Below are 19,999 nucleotides of genomic sequence, written 5' to 3' on the forward strand. Positions count from 1 at the left end.
TATTAAGTTAGCCTGGAGCAGTATTTTGTAGAGGAATAAGGCGGTGCTATTTTCTGGGTCTACAGTTTGGAAGAAGCAAAAATGGTCTCTAATGGAGTGATATGTTCTTCTTGTCAGGTGTGGGAGTTTAGGGAGAGTTTACATGTTACTGAGGATTCTCTCTGCAATAAACGTCATTGGTTGTGAATCCTATCATATTGAATGGATGGCTTGGAGAGAGACTTAGAAACAATGAGGAATTTACAAGAGCAAGGGGATGTGATGGATGGCAGTTATAGGGAGGGGAAAATGTTGCAGATACAGTCGCATAGATGGGTTAACACCAGGAAAGGTAAGAGAGGTAGGCAGGTATTGCAGGAGTCTTCTGTGGATATACCCAATTCAAACAAGTATGCTGATTTAGAAACTGTAGGGGGTGATGAATTCTCAGGGGAATGTAGCACGAACAGCTAAGTTTCTGGTATTGAGACTGGCTGTAATGTATTGCGGGGTATATCGGGTTCCAAGAGATCAATTGGGTTATGGAACTATTTAGTCTGAGACACAGATAGACGATTCTGTGACCAGCAGCAAAAATCAGAATAGTGTGTTGCTTCCCTGGTGCTAGGGTCAAGAATGTCTCAGAGAGGGTGCAGAATGTTCTCAAGGAGAAGGGGGACCAGCAGGAAATCATTATACACATTGGAACCAATGACATAGGAATGGAAAAGGATGAGAGTCTGAAAGTAGAACATAGAGAATCAGGCAGGAATTTAAAAAGAACATCCTCGAGAGTAGTAATATCTGGACTACTCCCGGTGCTGCGAGCTAGTGAGGGCAGGAATAGGAGGATAGAGCAGATGAATACATGGCTGAGGAGCTGGTATATGGATCATTTTTGGATCATTGGAATCTCTTTTGGGGTAGAAGTGACCTGTACAAGAAGGACGGATTGTATCTGAATTGGAAGGGGATGAATATACTGGCAGGAAGATATGCTAGTGCTGCTCAGGGGGATTTAAACTAGTAAGGTGGGGGGATGTCAGGGGTGGTGGGGGGACCCAGGGCGATAGTGAGGAAAGAGATCCATCTCAGACTGGTACAGTTGAGAACAAAGGCAAGTCAAACAGGCAGGGCAGGCAGGGACAAAGCAGAGAACAAGGTAGGACTGATACATTAAACTGCATTTATTTCAATGCAAGAGGCCTAACAGGGAAGGCAGATGAACTCAGGGCATGGTTAGGAACATGGGACTGGGGTATCATGGCAATTACAGAAATGTGGCTCAGGGATGGACAGGGCTGGCAGCTTAAAGTTCCAGGATATAAATGTTACAGGAAGGATAGAAAGGGAGGCAAGCAAGGAGGGGGAGTGGTGTTTTTGATAAGGGATAGCATTCCAGCTGTACTGACGGAGGATATTCCCGGAAATACATCCAGGGAAGTTATTTGGGTTGAACTGAGAAATAAGAAAGGGATGATCACCTATTGAGATTGTATTAAAGACCCCCTAATAGTCAGAGGGAAATTGAGAAACAGATTTGTAAGGAGATCTTGGTTATGTGTAAGAAAATAGGGTGGTTATATTAGGGGAGTTTAATTTTCCAAACATAGATTGGGAATGCCATGGTGCTAAGGGTTTAGTTGGAGAGGAATTTGTTAAGTGTGTACAAGATGATTTTCTGATCCAATATGTGGATGTACCTATTAGAGAAGATGCAAACCTGACTTACTCTTGGGAAATAAGGCAGGGCAGGTGACTGAGGTGTCAGTGGGGGAGCACTTTGGGGTCAGTGACAATAATTCTCTTAGTTTTAAAATAGTGATGGAAAAGGATAAACCAGATCTAAAAGTTGAAGTTCTAAATTGGAGAAAGGTCAATTTCGATGGCATGAGGCAAGAACTTTCAAAAGCTGACTGGGGGCAGATGTTCGCAGGTAAAGGGACAGCTGGAAAATGGGAGGCCTTCAGAAATGAGATAATGAGAGTGCAGAGACAGTATAATCCTGTTCGGGTGAAAGGAGATGCTGGTAGGTGTAGGGAATGCTGGATGACTAAAGAAATTGAGGGTTTGGTAAAGAAAAAGAAGGAAGCGTATGTCAGGTATAGACAAGATTGATCAAATGAATCCTTAGAAGAGTATAAAGGCAGTCACAGTATACTTAAGAGGGAAATCAGGAGGGCAAAAAGGGGACATGAAATAGCTTTCGCAAATAGAGTTAAGAGAATCCTAAGGGTTTTTACAAACACATTGAGGACAAAAGGATACCTAGGGAGAGAATAGGGCCCCTCAAAGATCAGCAAGGCGGCCTTTGTGTGGAGCCGCAGGAGATGGAGAGATACTAAACGAGTATTTTGCATCAGTATTTACTATGGAGAAGCACATGGAAGGTATAGAATGTAGGAAATAGATGGTGACATTTTGAAAAATGCCCATATTACAGAGGAGGATGTGCTGGATGTTTTGAAACACATAAAAGTGGATAAATCTGCAGGACATGGTCAGGTGTGCCCTAGAACTCTGTGGCAAGCTAGGGAAGTAATTGCTGGGCCCCTTGCTGAGATATTTGTATCATTGATAGTCACAGGTGAGGTGCCAGAAGCTTGGAGGTTGGCAAACGTGGTACCATTGTTTAAGAAGGGCAGTAAGGACAAGCCAGGGAACTATAGACCAGTGAGCCTGACATCGGTGTTGGACAAGTTGTGGAGGGAATCCTAAAGGACAGGATGTACATGTATTTGGAAAGGCAAGGACTGATTAGGGATAGTCAACATGGCTTTGTGCGTGGAAAATCATGTCTCACATTCTTGATTGAGTTTTTTGAAGAAGTAACAAAGAGGATTGATGAGGGCAGAGTGGTAGACATGATTTATATGAACTTCAGTAAGGTGTTCGACAAGGTTCCCCATGAGAGACTAGTTAGCAAGGTTAGATCTCATGGAATACAGGGAGAACTAGCCATTTGGATACAGAACTGGATATAGGTGGTGGTGGGAGGTGGGGATGGAAGTCGTTTTTCAAACTGAAGGCCTATGACTAGTGGAGTGCCACAAGGATCGGTGCTGGGTCCTCTACATTTCGTTATTTTTATCAATGATTTGGATGTCAGCATAAGTGATATAGTTAGTAAGTTTGCAGATGTCGCCGAAATTGGAGATATAGTGGATAGCGAAGAAGGTTACCTCAGATTACAATGGGATCTTAATCAGATGGACCAATGAGCTGAGAAGTGGCAGATGGAGTTTAATTTAGAAAAATGTGAAGTGCTGCATTTTGGGAAAGTTAATCTTAGCAGGACTTATACACTTAATGGTAAGGTCCTATGGAGAGTTGCTGAACAAAGAGACCTTGGAGTGCAGGTTCATAGCTCCTTGAAAGTGGAGTCGCAGGTAGATAGGTTAGTGAAGAAGGCGTTTGGTATGCTTTCCTTTATTGGTCAGAGTATTGAGTACAGGAGTTGGGAGGTCATGTTGCGGCTGTACAGGACATTGGTTCGGCCACTGTTGAAATATTGCATGCAATTCTGGTCTCCTTCCTATCGGAAAGATGTTGTGAAACTTGAAAGGGTTCAAAAAGGTTTGACAAGGATGTTGCCAGGGTTGGAGGATTTGAGCTATAGGGAGAAGTTGGATAAGCTGAGGCTGTTTTCCCTGGAAACATCGGAGGCTAAGGGGTGACCTTACAGAAGTTTATAAAATCATGAGGGGCATGGATAGGATAAATAGATAAAGTCTTTTCCCTGGGGTGGGGGAGTCCAGAACTAGAGGACATCGGTTTTGGGTGAGATGGGAAGGTTATAAAAGAGTCCTGAGGGACAATGTTTTCACACAGAGGGTGGTATGTGTATGGAATGAGCTGCCAGAGGAGGTTGTGAAGGTGAGTACGAATACAACTTTTAAAAGACATCTGAATGGGTATGCGAATAGGAAGGTTTGGAGGGATACGGGGCGAGTGCTGGCAGGTGGGACTAGTTTGGTTTGGGATAACTAGTCAGCATGGACGAGTTGGACCGAGGGGTCTGTTTCCGTGCTGTACTCTGTGACTCTCTGGCAGCATTTATGGAGAGAAATCAGAGGTAAAGTTTTGGGTCCATTGGCTCTTTCTCAGAGTTTATGGTAGAGAGGTGAATGTTGGCTTTTAAGCAGAATTTATGGTGATGGGAGGGTGTAACGAGTATATGAAAGGTGGAGATAGAGCATAAAAAGAAAGAAGAAAGGTTGAAGAGACAAAGGAGTGGAGAAGGATCTGGGAGGAGGGTGATTAGCTACTCATGGAGACTGTTAGTGGTTGGCAATGAATTGTGTGTAAAGCAAACCATGTGATAACAGGACCTAGTGTGTGGAGGTTGGGATAAGGACATGGGAGAGCTCAAGCCTCAAAGTTTTTGAACTCGATATTGATTCCAGAAGACTGTAGAGTTCCCAAGTCGAAAATGAGGAGCTGTTCTTCCAGCACCTCAGTTTTGAGCTATCTCACACTAACAGACAAAGGAGTTGGAATGAGTATAGTCCTTATTGAGCTGAATGTTTCAGGGAGCTTTTAAGGTAAAATAAATGTAGATGCATTATTGTGAATGGAGTGAGATACCTGGAGTGCCGTAGGCAACATTTACCTATATTAATCTAAATTGTACTATGTGCACAGCCATATTTGAAATTTGTTATAATACAATTTCACATTTTTTTAAAACAATGCTTATGTTTGTCAAAATATTTGTGGCAAAACTTGCAGCAGACCCCGCAAATGAAGGTCAGCAACATGAGTCATTAAATTCAAAACGCCTATTAATGTCAATCTTCCTGCAGCTGTACAGTTTTGCCCTAACAGAAATTTACCTGACATCCTCAGCCTGTTGGAAAGAAGCAACACTGGATTGAAATACAGCCCCATTCACATTATAACTTACCCAGATAGCTTTAAAGGCGTCTGCACTGAAGACACCTTGACAGGGCCTTCTGGTCACCAACCCGCCCAGGAATCCATAAGTTCAGCAGCAAAAAGAATTGGTATGGAAACCACACATCTTTTACAGCAGTCAGTGTGCCAGGTACTGGGATTTACTTTTCTAGGAGCGCAGTCAGCTATTTTGACAGTCCTATAAAAAGTCAAGTGTTTAAGGTAAATGTGAAGGGCTCTTCTGGTGGAGTGGTAGCATCCCTGCCTTTGTGCCAAAAGGTCTGGATCAGAGGAGCAGGGGTGTTGGATGGTGACATCAGGCTGGTGACAGGGGGCATCCGGCCACCTGTGGAGATGTTATGAAGTGATGGAATTCTGTTGGGTGTGAAGTATATTCTGGGTATGACTGTCAGGGGTGTGAGGGGAGTTGGTAGGAGGGAGAGATGTAGTTGGGGTATGTGAATAGTAAATGGGGTTTCAGTTTGATTATTGTCCAAGAGCTGACCAGGTTTGAGGCCAGTTTGCAGGCAACACAGGCTTTTGGCAGCCAAATTTGAGGCACTGGCCATATTCACAATACAAGTGGCTCAGTGGTTCGCACTGCTGCCTCACAGCGCCAGGGACCCAGGTTCAATTCCAGCCTCAGGTGAAGTGTGGAGTTTGCATGTTCTCCCTGTGTCTGCGTGGGTTTCCTCCCACAGTCCAAAGATGTGCATGTCAGGTGAATTGGCCATTTTAAATTGCCCATAACATTAGTTAGAGGGAAATGGGTCTGGGTGGGTTACTCTTCAGAGGGTCGGCATGGACTTGTTGGGCCAAAGGGCCTGTTTCCACACTATAGGGAATCTAATCTAATCTAATCAAGTTACAAGAATAAATTTCCTTAATCACATGAATTAACATTCAAAGTAGCTAATGAAGTACAACTAGCATGTCCCAAAACATTATCAATACAGGCAGCTCATTCATTTTGCATAACGATGTTGTGCAAAAATATTGCTGTAACTCTGTACCTGCTGTTAGGTACAATCACTTCTCTGACTCCTATCTCCAACCTCAAAGTGTCCAACAAGACAACAGTGTGCAGGCAAGTCAAATAACTGATTAGTTCACTGGATAAGCATCTGCTCTGAAATTTTTAAATCTTTCCATTTGATATCATTTAATTTTAATAATAAATACAACACATAGCATTTTAAGGATGTTATGCCTTTCAATATTCATTTTCATTTTAAAAAAACTATCACCAACAGAGTATTGTTAATGCAAGTGTTAAATCAGATAAAGTTAGGATTGGCTTTAGCTTTGTTACTTTCAGTCACTATTGAAGTCCCGGCAGGGCATAGTCTGTAACTACATAACAGGATGTTCACTCTTTCACAGTATTATAAAAGTGGAAATGACTGGTCTGGAGATAATATAAGTTACAAAGAACGCTCCTAAAGCCATTACTTTATGCCTTTTCTTGTGTACTATAACAGCCGCAAAGGGATATTCAGTAGAAAAAGTAACAATCAAAACACTCAAAACAGTGGTTCTAAACATTGCTGTGGTCCAGAGTAACTGAGTTACCAATTGGAGTCTTTAAAAACATGGAGCTTACACAAAGCTATATTTTGATGACCAGCCTTTGTTAAGAAAATAAATTATTTGGGAACATATGATTTAGGAACAGGTATAGGCCATTTAGACTTTCAAGCCTGTTTCACTATTTGATAACATCATGATGTAGGAGCAGATGTAAGCCCCTTGGCCCAGTGAATCTGCACTATCATTCTTTGAGATCATGGCTGGTCTGATAATCCTGAACTCCACTTTTCTGTCTTTCTTCCATAACCCTTGATTCCCTTACTGATCAAACCTATCTCTGCCTTGAGTATAATTAATGACCCCAACTCTGTAGCTCATTGCAGTCAAGAATTCCACGTGCTCACTACCAGCTGAGAGAAAACGAATTCTGCTCATCTCTGTTCTAACTGGGTGACCCCTTACTCTTATGCCTTCTAATATTGGACTGTCGCATAGGGCACCTCTCAGCAGTTACTCTGTCAAGCCCCCAATAATCTTGCGTGTTTCAATAAGGATGCCTTTCATTCTTCTAAACTCCAATGAGTAGATACCCATCCTACTCAAACTCTGCTCCTATGAAAATCCCTCCGTACCTGAGATTAGCTGAATGAACTTTCTCCAGATTGCCTCCAAAGCCAAGACACATTTCCTTAGATAAGGTGAATAAAACTATTCAAGTTATTCTAGGTGTTATCCAACAAGAAATCTTTTTTTTATATTCCATTCCCTTTGAAAGAAAGTCCAACATTCTACTTTCTTTCACTATTACCCGCTGAACTTGAATGCTAACTTTTTGTGAGTCATGCATAATGACTCTCAAATCCCTATGTGCTGTAGCTTTCTGCTATCTTTCTCCATTTAAATAATATTCAGTTCCTCTATGCCAAAATACATAATTTCATATTTTCCTACATTATTATTACATCTGGCAAATTTTTGCCCACTCAATTGACTCATCTCTATCCCTTTGTGAACTCTTTGTGTCATCTTCACCACTTGTCCTTCCAACTATTTTTGTATCATCTGCAAACACTGTGATATTGCATTCACTTCCCTCATCCAAATCATTCCGCTTAAGGGTTCAGCACAGATTTACAAGGATATTGCCAAGGTCGGAGGGTTTGAGCATTTGGGAGCGGCTGAATAATCTGGGGCTATTTTCCCTGGAGCATTGGAAGCTGAGGGATGACCTTCTAGAGGTTTATAAAATCATGAGGAGCCTGGATAGAGTGAATAGCCAAGAACTTTTCCCCAGGATAGGGGAGTCCAAAACTAGAGGGCATAGGTTTAAGGTGAGAGGGGAAACATTTAAAAGGGACCTAAGAGGCAACTTTTTCACACAGAAGGTGGTGCGTGTGTGAAGTGAGCTACCAGAGGAAGTGGTGGAGGCTAATATAATTACAACGTTTAAAAAGCATCTGGATTGGCACATGAATAGGAAGTGTTTAGAGTGATATGGGCCAAATGCTGGCAAATGGGACTAGATCAATTTAGGCTATCTGGACAGCACGGACAAGTTGAACTGCAGGGTCTGTTTCCGTGCTGTACATTTCTGTGAAACTATGGCTCTATAATAAATAATTGCAGCTCTAGCACTAATCCCAGTGGCACTCTACTCACTCCAGGTTGCCTCCTTGAAATTTCCTAACAACACCCCAACCCCCTGGTCCTGACACTCTGTCTGCTATTATTAACCCTAGCTTACAGTCATGTTAATATATCACATCTAAGTTCACAATTGTAATGTCAACTTCACTATCGGGCAAAGGCAGCTGCCATTATCCCCAGAAGAGTTCTTCAGACATGGGAAACAATTTCTGGCATAGAATGCTTATTCCAGCATGCAAAGATGGGGAGGAAGGTGGTAGATCACATGTTATTCACCCAAGTAGGTTTCATAAAACCAACGTAAGTGCCTTAAAATGTGGAGCTGGTGAAAGCCCAGCAGGTCAAGCAGCATCAGAGGAACAGGAGAGTCAGCGTTTAGGGCACGACTCTTTGTAAGGTCCTGTTGTACATTCTGATGAAGGGTCCTGCCCAAAACATTGATTCTCCTGCTCTTCAGATGCTACTTGACCTGCTGTGCTTTTGCCAGCTCCACATTTTATCGACTCTGACTTTCTAGCATCTGCAGTCCTCACTATCTCCAAATGTGATCTCAGTCTCCACCTGACACCAGTAAATAAACACCAACATTTGTCGTGATGAAATTCTTATTGCTTGTTAATTCTCCAGCATGTGAACTTCCTTGGTATTTCCACGAGATAACCAATATTTGAATCATTAATGTGAAATTATATCATCAGAGGAGCTACCTAAGGTCAGGCATAACCTGAGCCAACCAGTTTATATGAATAAGTAAAATCTCAAATACCATTTTTAAAACTGTGGGGACTTCACTTGGTATGCCTGCCAATATTCTTCTCTCAATCACCGGGACAGCATGGTGGCTCAGTGGTTAGCACTGATGCCTCACAGCGCCAGGGACCTGGGTTTGATTCCAACCTTGATTGACTGTTGTGTGGAGGTTGCACGTTCTCCCTGTGTCTGCGTGGATTTCTTCTGGGTGCTCCAGTTTCCTCCCACAGTCCAAAGACATGCAGGTTAGGTGGATTGGTCATGCTAAATTGCCTATAGTGATCAGAGATGTGTAGGTTAAGTGCATTAGCCATGGGAAATATAAAGTAATAGGGTGGGGGAATGGGTCTGGATGGGATACTCTCCGAAGGGCCGGCGTGAACTTGTTGGGCCAAATGACCTGTTTCCACATTATAGGAATTCTGTGATTCTATGAAATCAATATCAGGTGAACAGTTCGTTATTTCATTGACTGTTTGCAGGACCTTGTCTTCTCAATTATCTTTTCAATAAATCTAAATGTGAGTCACTTATTGTGAAGTGCTTTGAAATGCCCCGAAGACATGTTGAGGCCCTTACATACTTAATTTATTGTCAGTATTTCTTGTTGTCTCCATTTGTGGAGGAGACAGTGTTGGACTGAGGTGTACAAAGTTAAAAATCACACAACACAAGGTCATAGTCCAACAAATTTATTTGGAAGCACTAGCTTTCGAAGCACTGCTCCTTCATCAGGTGGTTGTCAAGCAAGATCATAAGACACAGAATTTACAGCAAAAAATAACAGTGTCACACAAGTAAACTGATATATTTAACAAATCTCAATTGTTGTTAAGTCTTTCATCTTTTAGAATGGGTTACTGGTTTTGGTTCATTAATGCACGTTATGAGCAATGTGAGAAGGAGAGAGAGATGTTAGGAAAGCTGCAGTTAGTTGTAATGCAAGAAACTGTGTAGGGGACTCAATAAGGAGTCATGAGGAGCTGAATGATTCCATGCTGTTAAAACTCAAAAGTAGGTTATTGGAATGAGTAAATAGTTAAACGCTGGAGACCGAACTCAGAAGTAGTCCTGAGGAATTAAGAAAGTAAGAGAGATGTTGGCTGTTTGTTGGGGGAAGACATGAAAAGGCTCAGAAGGAAACCATGGGCGTTAATACTTGACTGTAACTGAGAGTGGGAGTTGAAAAGCTCACCATCAGTATTGCTTTATGTAACTGAGCAACATTGGAGCTCAGGAGAAAATTATAAAGGGCAAGACTGTCTCAGTGCAGCTAACTGTTGAAGAGCTGGAGTTATATTCATTCATAAGGACTGGATTGCAGTTTTGGAGTCCAGAGGAGGAAAGGAGGGTAATTGGCCAGAATGGGAATAATCATTAACGGTGTGACTCGAGAAACAGTGTCAAGGCCAGATTGGTGGAAAGGAAGAATTGTGATCCTTTGTAAAATTTAATAAGATTTGATTATCTAACATGTCACTAGAAGCAGAAAAAACTACTGAGCAACCTATGTGATCTATCTGAATCACATTTGCTATTTGATGTATGCTGTAGGGTTGTCAATCATAATCAGTCACCCATACTTACCATGTTAAAGTGTACATGGTGTAGATTGTATTACAGTTCTACAGTTAAACAGCAAGATTGATTGTTGTTTGTTCAAAATGATGGAATATTGCGGTTTTATTCCCTTAATGAGTCCCCTGAATCTCATGTTTTTCTACTTTAAAAATAAAAGTCACCATATAATATGTTTGGCAGTCTGGCCTGAGATCATAACACCCTTTCCTACAAGTTAGGTTTAGTCAATCCCTGACTGTGCATTTGATCCACATGACACAAATTTACATTTACAAAAAATATCTTTGATTCATTGACATTAGTAATAGAGTAGTCCATATGTATGTTGTATTTTTAATGTGAGTTAATACACAGTCTTTCAAAAAGTTATGCAATTTGGCACAACGTGGGAGTGAATAATATGAAACATGAAAACATATTCATAGGATACCTTGCACAACCTCAGGACGGCTTAAATTGTTTGAAGTATTTTAAGAATAGACATCATTTAAAACATATTCTGGATTAGTGGTGCTAGAAAAGCACAGCAGTTCAGGCAGCATCCAAGGACCAGCGACATCGACATTTCGGGCAAAAGCCCTTCATCAGGAATAAAGGCAGAGAGCCTGAAGCGTGGAGAGATAAGCTAGACAAGGGTGGGGGTGGGGAGAAAGTAGCATAGAATACAATAGGTGAGTGGGGGAGGGAATGAAGGTGATAGGTTGGGGAGGAGAGGGTGGAGTGGATAGGTGGAAAAGGAGATAGGCAGGTAGGACAAGTCCGGACAAGTAATGGGGACAGTGCTGAGCTGGAAGTTTGGAACCAAGGTGAGGTGGGGGAAGGGGAAATGAGGAAACTGTTGAAGTCCACATTGATGCCTGGGGTTGAAGTGTTCCGAGGCGGAAGATGAGGCGTTCTTCCTCCAGGCGTCTGCAGGTGGTGCGGATTGGACACCCGCACCAATCAACCACACCGCCCCTTAGCCCAACATTTCAACTCCCCCTCCCACTCTGCCAAGGACATGGAGGTCCTGGGCCTCCTTCACCGCCGCTCCCTCACCACCAGATGAGGGTTCCAAACTTCCAGCTCAGCACTGTCCCCATTACTTGTCCGGACTTGTCCTACCTGCCTATCTCCTTTTCCACCTATCCACTCCACCCTCTCCTCCCCGACCTATCACCTTCATTCCCTCCCCCACTCACCTATTGTATTCTATGCTACTTTCTCCCCACCCCCACCCTTCTCTAGCTTATCTCTCCACGCTTCAGGCTCTCTGCCTTTATTCCTGATGAAGGGCTTTTGCCCGAAATGTCGATTTCGCTGGTCCTTGGATGCTGCCTGAACTGCTGTGCTTTTCCAGCACCACTAATCCAAAATCTGGTTTCCAGCATCTGCCGTCATTGTTTTTACATCATTTAAAACATAGAACAGTACAGCACAAGAACAGGGCCTACCCAGTCTATGCCAACCATGATGCCACTCTAAACTAATCCAATTTGCCTGCACAAGGTGTGTATCCCTCTATTCTCTGCTTATTCATGTGTCTGTCTAAATACCTTTTAAACTTTGCTACAGTATCTGCTTCTACCACCTCCCCTGGCAACGGGTTCCAGGCACCTATCAGTCTGTGTTAAAAAAGACTTTCCTCACAGAGTTCCTTTAAACTTCCTCCTCTTACCTTTAAACATATGTCCCCTGTTATTTGACATTTCTGGCCTGGGGAAAAGGCTCCAACTATACACCTTATCCATGCTTCATAATTTTATGACTTCTATCAGGTTGCCTCTGAGCCTCCAGTGCTCCAGCAAAAACAATCCAAGTTTGTCCAACGTCTCCTTGTAGTGAATACACGCCAATCCATTGGTGGAAACACAATGGCCAATTTGTAAACAGCAAGGTCCCAGAAATAGCAACACGTTGACAAAGAGATAACTTGCTGATCTTGGCTGAGGGATAATATTTGACTGGGATATCAGTACTGTTCTGACAAATAATACCACAGGAATTTGAACCACTGGAATGGGCATATGGAGTCTGGTTTATCATCTTATCAAAGTCAACAATGCAGCCTAGATTTAACAGGTTATGAGGTCTCTGACTCAGAAATAAATATGTTTGTACCAATTTAAAGCTGATGGTTGTGTTTCTCTGTGTCTTAATTCAGATACTTGTACCTTCTGTTCTTTAACTTTTTCGTTCTCTCCAATAGGTGAACGAAGATGGTAAACCAATGCCAGACACAGATCACTATGTTGTTATATGTCACAGTTAAGTGAAAACAGAACAGCAGTTATAACTAGAATCACTTCAATCTGTACAACCTCTCTTCATGTAATTGAACAATTTAAGGAATGTAGTCTTTGAGTATCCAGCTGTCTGTATTTTTCGCCATCTCTTGACAATCTCACAGGAAGGCTTGTCTGGATTCCTGCTGAGTGTTTGGGAGAGATAACTTCCAAGGACAATGGGTAGAGCAATCTTCTTGTTTTCTAAGACAAGACAACAAATTGCTTCTTATTTGCAGTCATTGAAATTATTGTTAATTAGCATATAAGTAACTTAAGTACATTTTTCTTTAAAAACACATTTCTAAAAGTTTATAATTTGCAAATCCTTTCTGTGAACAGAGGTCAATTGATTCAAAGTGATAGCACCATGGAATTTCAAAGCAACACCATTCATTGGGACAGCATGATGATTCAATGGTTAGCACTGCTACCTCACAGCATCAGGGAGCCAGGTTCAATTCCACTTTTGGATGATTGTCTGTGTGGAGATTGCATATTTTCCCTGTGTCTGAGTGAGTTTCCTGCCACAGACCAAAGACGTACAGGTTAGATGGATTGGCCATGCTAAATTGTCATTTGTGCCCAGGAATGTGCAGGTTAGATGGGAAATGTGGGGTTTCATAAATTGGTAAGGGAAGGTGGATCTAATGCTCTTTGGAGGATCAGTGTGAACTTGATGGGCTGAGTGGCCTGCTTCCCTACTGTTGGGATTCTATTCTATTCTTTTAGGTTTGGGAATACACCACAGATGACTTTAAAATCAAAGATTATCATGCAAGCTCTGTAAATAGGATTCAACACATCACACTGAATGATTTAACTCATAATTTCAGTTTAAGGAACAAACACAACAATGGCTCAGATTTTGTGGTCAGTGGCAAACCACTAGTCTTGAAAGCAACCCACAAAAATCTCACCAACTCTGTCAGGTATGGATTTCCACTTTCCTGACTTCAGTTAAAGGAGCTCTAGGCAACTAAAGGTTATGGTTTCAAAAAGGATAAACAACCAATCACATTGAAGAATTCTCACAGGCAGAAAACCAGAATATAAAGTGCACTGATTACCCCCCACTTTTTATATATTTTACAGTTAGCAAAGTAAAGCCTTTGGCACAGAGTCATAGAGTTATAAAGGTGTACAACACAGCAACAGACCTTTTGGTCCAACTCGTCCATGCTGACCAGATGTCCTAAACTAACTGAGTCCCATTTGCCAGCACTTGGCCCATATCCCTCTAAACCTGTCCTATTCATATATCCATCCAGATGCCTTTGAAATGTTATAATTGCACCAGCCTCCCCCACTTCCTCTGGCAGCTCATTCCATACACGCGTCACCCTCTGTGTAAAAAAATTGCCCATTAGGTCCCTTTTAAACCTTTCTCGTCTCACTTTAAACCTATGCCCTTTAAATCTGGACTCCCGTACCTTGGGAAATATACTTTGGCTATTCTCCCTTTCCATGTCCCTCATGATTTTATAAACATCGACAAAGTCACCCCTCAGCTTCCAATGCTTCAAAGGAAATAGTCCCAACCTATTCAACCTCTCCTATAGATCAAATCCTCTAACCCTGGCAACATCCTTGTAAATCCTTTCTGAATCCTTTCAAGTTTCACAACCTCTTTCCTACAGCAGGGAGAACAGAATTTAACAGTATTCTAAAAGTGCCCTAGACAATGTCTTGTACAGCTGCAACATGACCTCCCAACTCCTATACCCAAATCACTGACCAACAAAAGCAAGCATATCAAATGCTTTCTTCACTATCCTATCTACCTGTGACTCCACTTTCAATGAACTGTAAACTGCACCCCAAGGTCTCTTTGTTCAGCAACACTCCCCAGGACCTTATCATTAAGTGTATAATTCCTGCCCTGATGTGCCTTACCAAAATGCAGCACCTCACATTTATCTAAATTAAACTCCATTTGCCACTCCTTGGCCCATCGGCCCATCTGATCAAGGTCCTATTGTATTCTGAGGTAATCTTCACTCTCCACTACACTACCAATTTGGTGTCATCTGCAAACTTGCTAACCATACCTCCTACAGCCACATCCAAATCACTTATATAAAAGTAGGGGACCCAGCACCAATCTTTGTGGCACACTGCTGGTCACAGGCCTGCGCCAGGGATTGAGATAAATGCTGAAATATCGTAAACAAATGTTTTAAATAATTATTACATTGGAAATCTATTGTAATATATCATTGTACAGAAATTTCAAATCTATAAATTAAGTTTCAAAAGCCAAATTGTTGATTGAGCTCTGACGATGACTGTGACTATTACTATGACTCAGTATACTATTAAAAACCCAGCTGCACCTTTTTCAACAAAGTGTAAGTTTTCAGCTTTCTTTATAAAGCTAATATGATCTAATTGGTAAAGATCATACCAGTTTAAGTAATTTCTGCAATGACTTGAACTCTACAACCTGCAAAGGGAACAGAGAATCACTGACAGCAAGGTCTGGATTTCCACATATAACTGTGCAGATGTAGATGTAGGAAGTTGTCGTCAGTTTTGTGGTTGTAATGGCAGTGGTACTGAGTTTTGCTGTGCTTATAATTTCAAAATGTATCCCAATAATGTCAATTTATAGTTTTTTCTCCTGTTCCTTCAAAGAAATAGATTGAATGCAATATTAACATCAGTTAAAACTGATCTTGATTGAGGAAAGTCAGAGGAACTTTTAAACGTGCTTTTTGTATTAAGCAAAAAATAGATCAGAAAACCACTACTAGGAAAAACAACAATAATAACACTTTTTGCAGTACTAGTTCTTGGAGGAAACCTCTGGAAAAAGTAAAAAATAGTAGAGGACTCTACATTATCAGTGATACACAGTGATTTCTGACACAAGCATGACAGTTACAAAAATATTAAATAATTTCACCTATTATCTCAGTACAAGGACAATCATTGCAAAATTGTAAGTTATTATTTGTATCAAGAAAAATACATTAATTGTGGGTGCATTGTTATAGAATCACAGATATAGGCTGTTAGAATCCTAACAAATAGCTGTCTCTAATTTTGCGAATAAATCATTTAAAGTCACTCACATCAGCAGTGTAATGTTGCAATTTTCATCTAATATATTGAAAGCTTTTAATAAAACATCAGTTTATAGCATTTCCTTACTTATAACAGAAATTCATTACGATCCACAGCAGACTGAGATAGTCCATTTCAGCACTCATTAAATATTAAGAAGCTACACCAGAACATCAGACAGCTGATGTAGTTAATGACCCCAGTACAAGCCTGAGGTCAAGACTACTTTACTGTTACATGAACACTACATCAAGGTAACATTTGTCCAGATGTGTATTTAATTAAAATTGCATTCCATAGCGAAGGTTGTGCAAGAAACCTCTCCAGTACAAGCATTACTTGATTTGGCCAAATCGTCATCAAAATCTTTTGTTCTGGCTTTTTCCACAGCTCAATATCCATCTCACAATTGGTAATCTTGTCAGCTAAGTTACCCTAAAAACTTAGACCTTTCTCCCTATGGTAAGTTAGGTGACCAAAAGCTTCATTAAAATAATAGGTCTTAAGAACACCTTAAATTTTCACCATACATTGTTTTATTACAAAAACAAATGACCAAATGCCTTGGTTACTGATGTGCTTTTGGTTTTCTATATGTTACAAGTCTTGAAGTTTATTAACAACACTAATGATTTATATGCTGTTACAGACTTGTACATATACTGACTTACTGTATCAACTCTATTTGAGTATAGCATTATAGAGAAATGATACTTGCGCTTGAATCAATAAAATATGTAATCCATTCCTTTTGGAGTATATCACTTGAATTGAGGTAAAGGTTTCAGCTTTTCTGACAGCGTGTACTGTCTCAAGTTTGTCAAGTGTATTATTTGACTAGAATCTGTAAGCTGTAACATTGTAGTTATCTCTTGGCTCTGTTGACATGTTTTCGTGCCATGGGATTGAACTTTGGCATTGGTTTTCCTTCACATACTGCTGTGAAGCATTGTGTTCTACTTGGGGCAATGTATTTCCTACATATTTGCCCAACGTCCTCTGTGGAACATGACTTACACATGTTGCAAAATGTTGTACAATGTCTTGTTAGGTGAAGTAAACAACACCTTGTACATGCTTTGAATTTCTACTGAACCTATTGATGACTGTAATAGATGTTCCAGGTCAAGTACTTGGAGTTGTGCTGACCTGCTACAATTGCTTTGAACTTGCATCCTCCTTCTTACAGATTGTCAGTTGTATATTTTGTAGATTTCTCCAAAACGTTTTCTTTCTGAAGGCTTTGATATGGAGGCAATGATCAATTCCATAAACCTATCATCAGCAAAATCACATGCTGTTTCTTCGCATCAACACGTGCTGAAGAATTGATCAATGGTTTTATCGGACTATTTGTCAGTATGTCATGAAATCAAGTCTGGATATCCTGAAATTGATTTGAAGTTTAAGTTAATCTTCTAAAATCTGAAAGATTCTGCACAGATCTTTGTGGCCATCATCAAAAATACTGGAAGGTTCTACTCTTCTTAACCCCTCAGTGCTTAAAGCAACAAGAGGTTGTTTGCAGTCATTCTTTGGTAGTCACCTGTTGATCAATATAAAGGTTAAATTTTCTTTAAACATGAGATTTTGACAATAGTAATAGATTGCTAGTCTATACTTAGATATTTCCTTTCCATCATTTTTGTGTAGCTTTAAGCTCTCTAAAATGTCTATGTAAGTAATCTTTATGTTGCAGTATAATGTTCTTTCTGTGTTTTTTATTTGCTATTAAGCTCCGTTCACTTTTCTCATAGAATCCCTACAATGTTGAAACAGGCCATTTGGCCCATCGAGTCCACACCAACCCTCTGAAGAGCATCCCACCCAGACCCATCTCCCGACTCTATCCCTGTAACCCTGAACTTCCCATGGCTAATCCACCTGGCCTGCACACCCCTGGACACTATGGGCAATTTAGCATGGACAATCTACCTAACCTCCTCATCTTTGCACTGTAGGAGGAAACCAGAGCACCTGGAGGAAACCCATGCAGACATCGGGAGAATGTGTAAACTCCACAGATAGTTGTCCAAAATTGGAATCGAACCTGCGTCCCTGGTGTTGTGAGGTAGCAGTGCTAATCACCAAGCTATTGTGCTCCCAACAATTTTTATTAAAAATTGTTGCCCCTTTAAAAGTTGCAGGTTTGCAGGCAATAATGAAATCACACACAGCAATTGGTTTTATTTTCACACTATTTTGGAAAAGGGTGAAATTGACCAAAATCAGCACACGGTCAGACCTCTTTGGAAAAGAAAAGATTAATGAATGGCCATTAATAAAATGACTTTCCACAACTACCAGGTCCCTGTCATGTTTCAGCCTTTAGCACGCACTTCCTGCCATGACTTAGCTGGCGCAAATGGCTTTTACTGCCCATTTGCTGTCATCATGATGTGCTTTCTGATTTCTATATTTTAGCCTGCATAAAACACCACAGAGAGTTATGGTATTTTTTGATAGATGTCTTAAATTTATTAATAACACTATTTACATGGCTACATTAGTCATAGAGAGTTATAGTCATACTGCATAGAAACAAGCCCTTTGGCCCACCATGTCTATGCCGACCAAGAAACACCAAACTACACTATCCCATTTATCTGTACTTGGTCCATAGCCTACTATGCCCTGGCAGTTTATGTACACATCTAAAGCTTCTTATATGTTGGAAGAGTACATGCAGGCATGCAGGGTACCACAGTTTTACATAGAGACTAGGTTCTGTGCTGAGTGATGTTACTGGACATTATATTCATAACTGACTGACTACATTCTCCTTCTATCAGAGTCAGAGATTGAGATGAAAGATAATTGGATATCTTCATACTGGGACATTATATGTCATGATATCATGAAAAGGTATTAAAAGTACAGGCCTGTCAATTCTGCAATCCATTTGATAATAAAACATGTACCTCTGAGAAGAATTGCAAGGGATTGATGAACTATCTGATAGTGTTGACTTATTTTCTGACATGCTCATTCTTACATGAAATTCATCCTGTTCCACAAAATAGTGTTGGACATTTTGCCTTCTGGCAATGCAAAGCTAACTGGTTTACAGTTTCTAACTCATGTTTCATCTGGTTTTGTATATCAGGATTACAGAGACTACAACTGCAGCCCCAAGGTACAATGCATGTATATACAGAGTCCAAAACACATTAACTGAAAGTACTCCTAATTCTGCACGTATTTTCTTCAGGATTATAAAATGTATCCCACCTGGTGCTGATACCCCATAGACATTTGCTGTATCTAGTTTCTTCACAACATATGTGTAAGCAACCTGTACATGTGTTATGGATTTCTAAACCAATTAGGAGCTCTGTCATCGACAGAATGGGAACTTTTATCCCATCTGTCTAAGCTAGATGTGAATGCTTGATACAACATGAAAAGAGTTATAATGAATTCTGATTCAGATCCTCCAGCGTGCTCCTTTCTGTTTTTCTCTATACGTTTTTGTACTTGTGCCAAAATACATCAATGAATTTAGAATCCACATGGAAACTGAAGGTTTTACCTATAATTGGATCACAGTACAATATCCCCATTCAGAAAAGTCTTCATCCAACTGCATTCCAATACAAAATTGGTGTCATTAATCTGAACATTATATGCTTTAGCAACTCTTTTCCATATGGTTTGAAACCATCTGAATCTGGGACTGATGGAACCTAAATAGCCACCAGAAAAATATCATTTTAGAAAGAAATATAATTACGTTAGAATACATCATTAGTTGAACCTTTATGACTATAACATTATTTAAGTTATGATTATTACAAAGTTTGGAGTTAGTATGGTTGTACTTATTTTAAAGATTGTGTTTTTTTTTCATTATTAACAATGAAAAGCAATCCAGTTCTTTCCATTCCATTCTAAAGAGAATATGACCAACGATCTTATGACTTATGATATTTCTCTAGTTTAGCTCTCCACAATTTCTTATAAAGTCATACTGTTCACGTCATAACAAGCTTTGTAAAATACAGTAAGTATTTTTTTACCTCATGTTTCCTGTCTTTTATCTCCTTGCGGTTCTCTTTTGCAAGTATATGGTTCCATAGCCAGGCAGCCTTCCCAATATTCTCCTCAGTTATCACTTTTCCTGAAAGAATATAGATAACATGGGATGGAATTTCTGTGGGCCTGTACCAAATTCCCACCTTAATATTGGTATAAAGACCAGAGAACTAGGGACAATGGCTATTTCTGCCATTTCTCAGGAGCTTCCCTCAATATTTCTTTCAAGCATGCTCTGCCATTCACTA

This window comes from Chiloscyllium punctatum, chromosome 12 (genome assembly GCF_047496795.1).
Source record: "Chiloscyllium punctatum isolate Juve2018m chromosome 12, sChiPun1.3, whole genome shotgun sequence".
Lineage (NCBI taxonomy): Eukaryota > Metazoa > Chordata > Chondrichthyes > Orectolobiformes > Hemiscylliidae > Chiloscyllium > Chiloscyllium punctatum.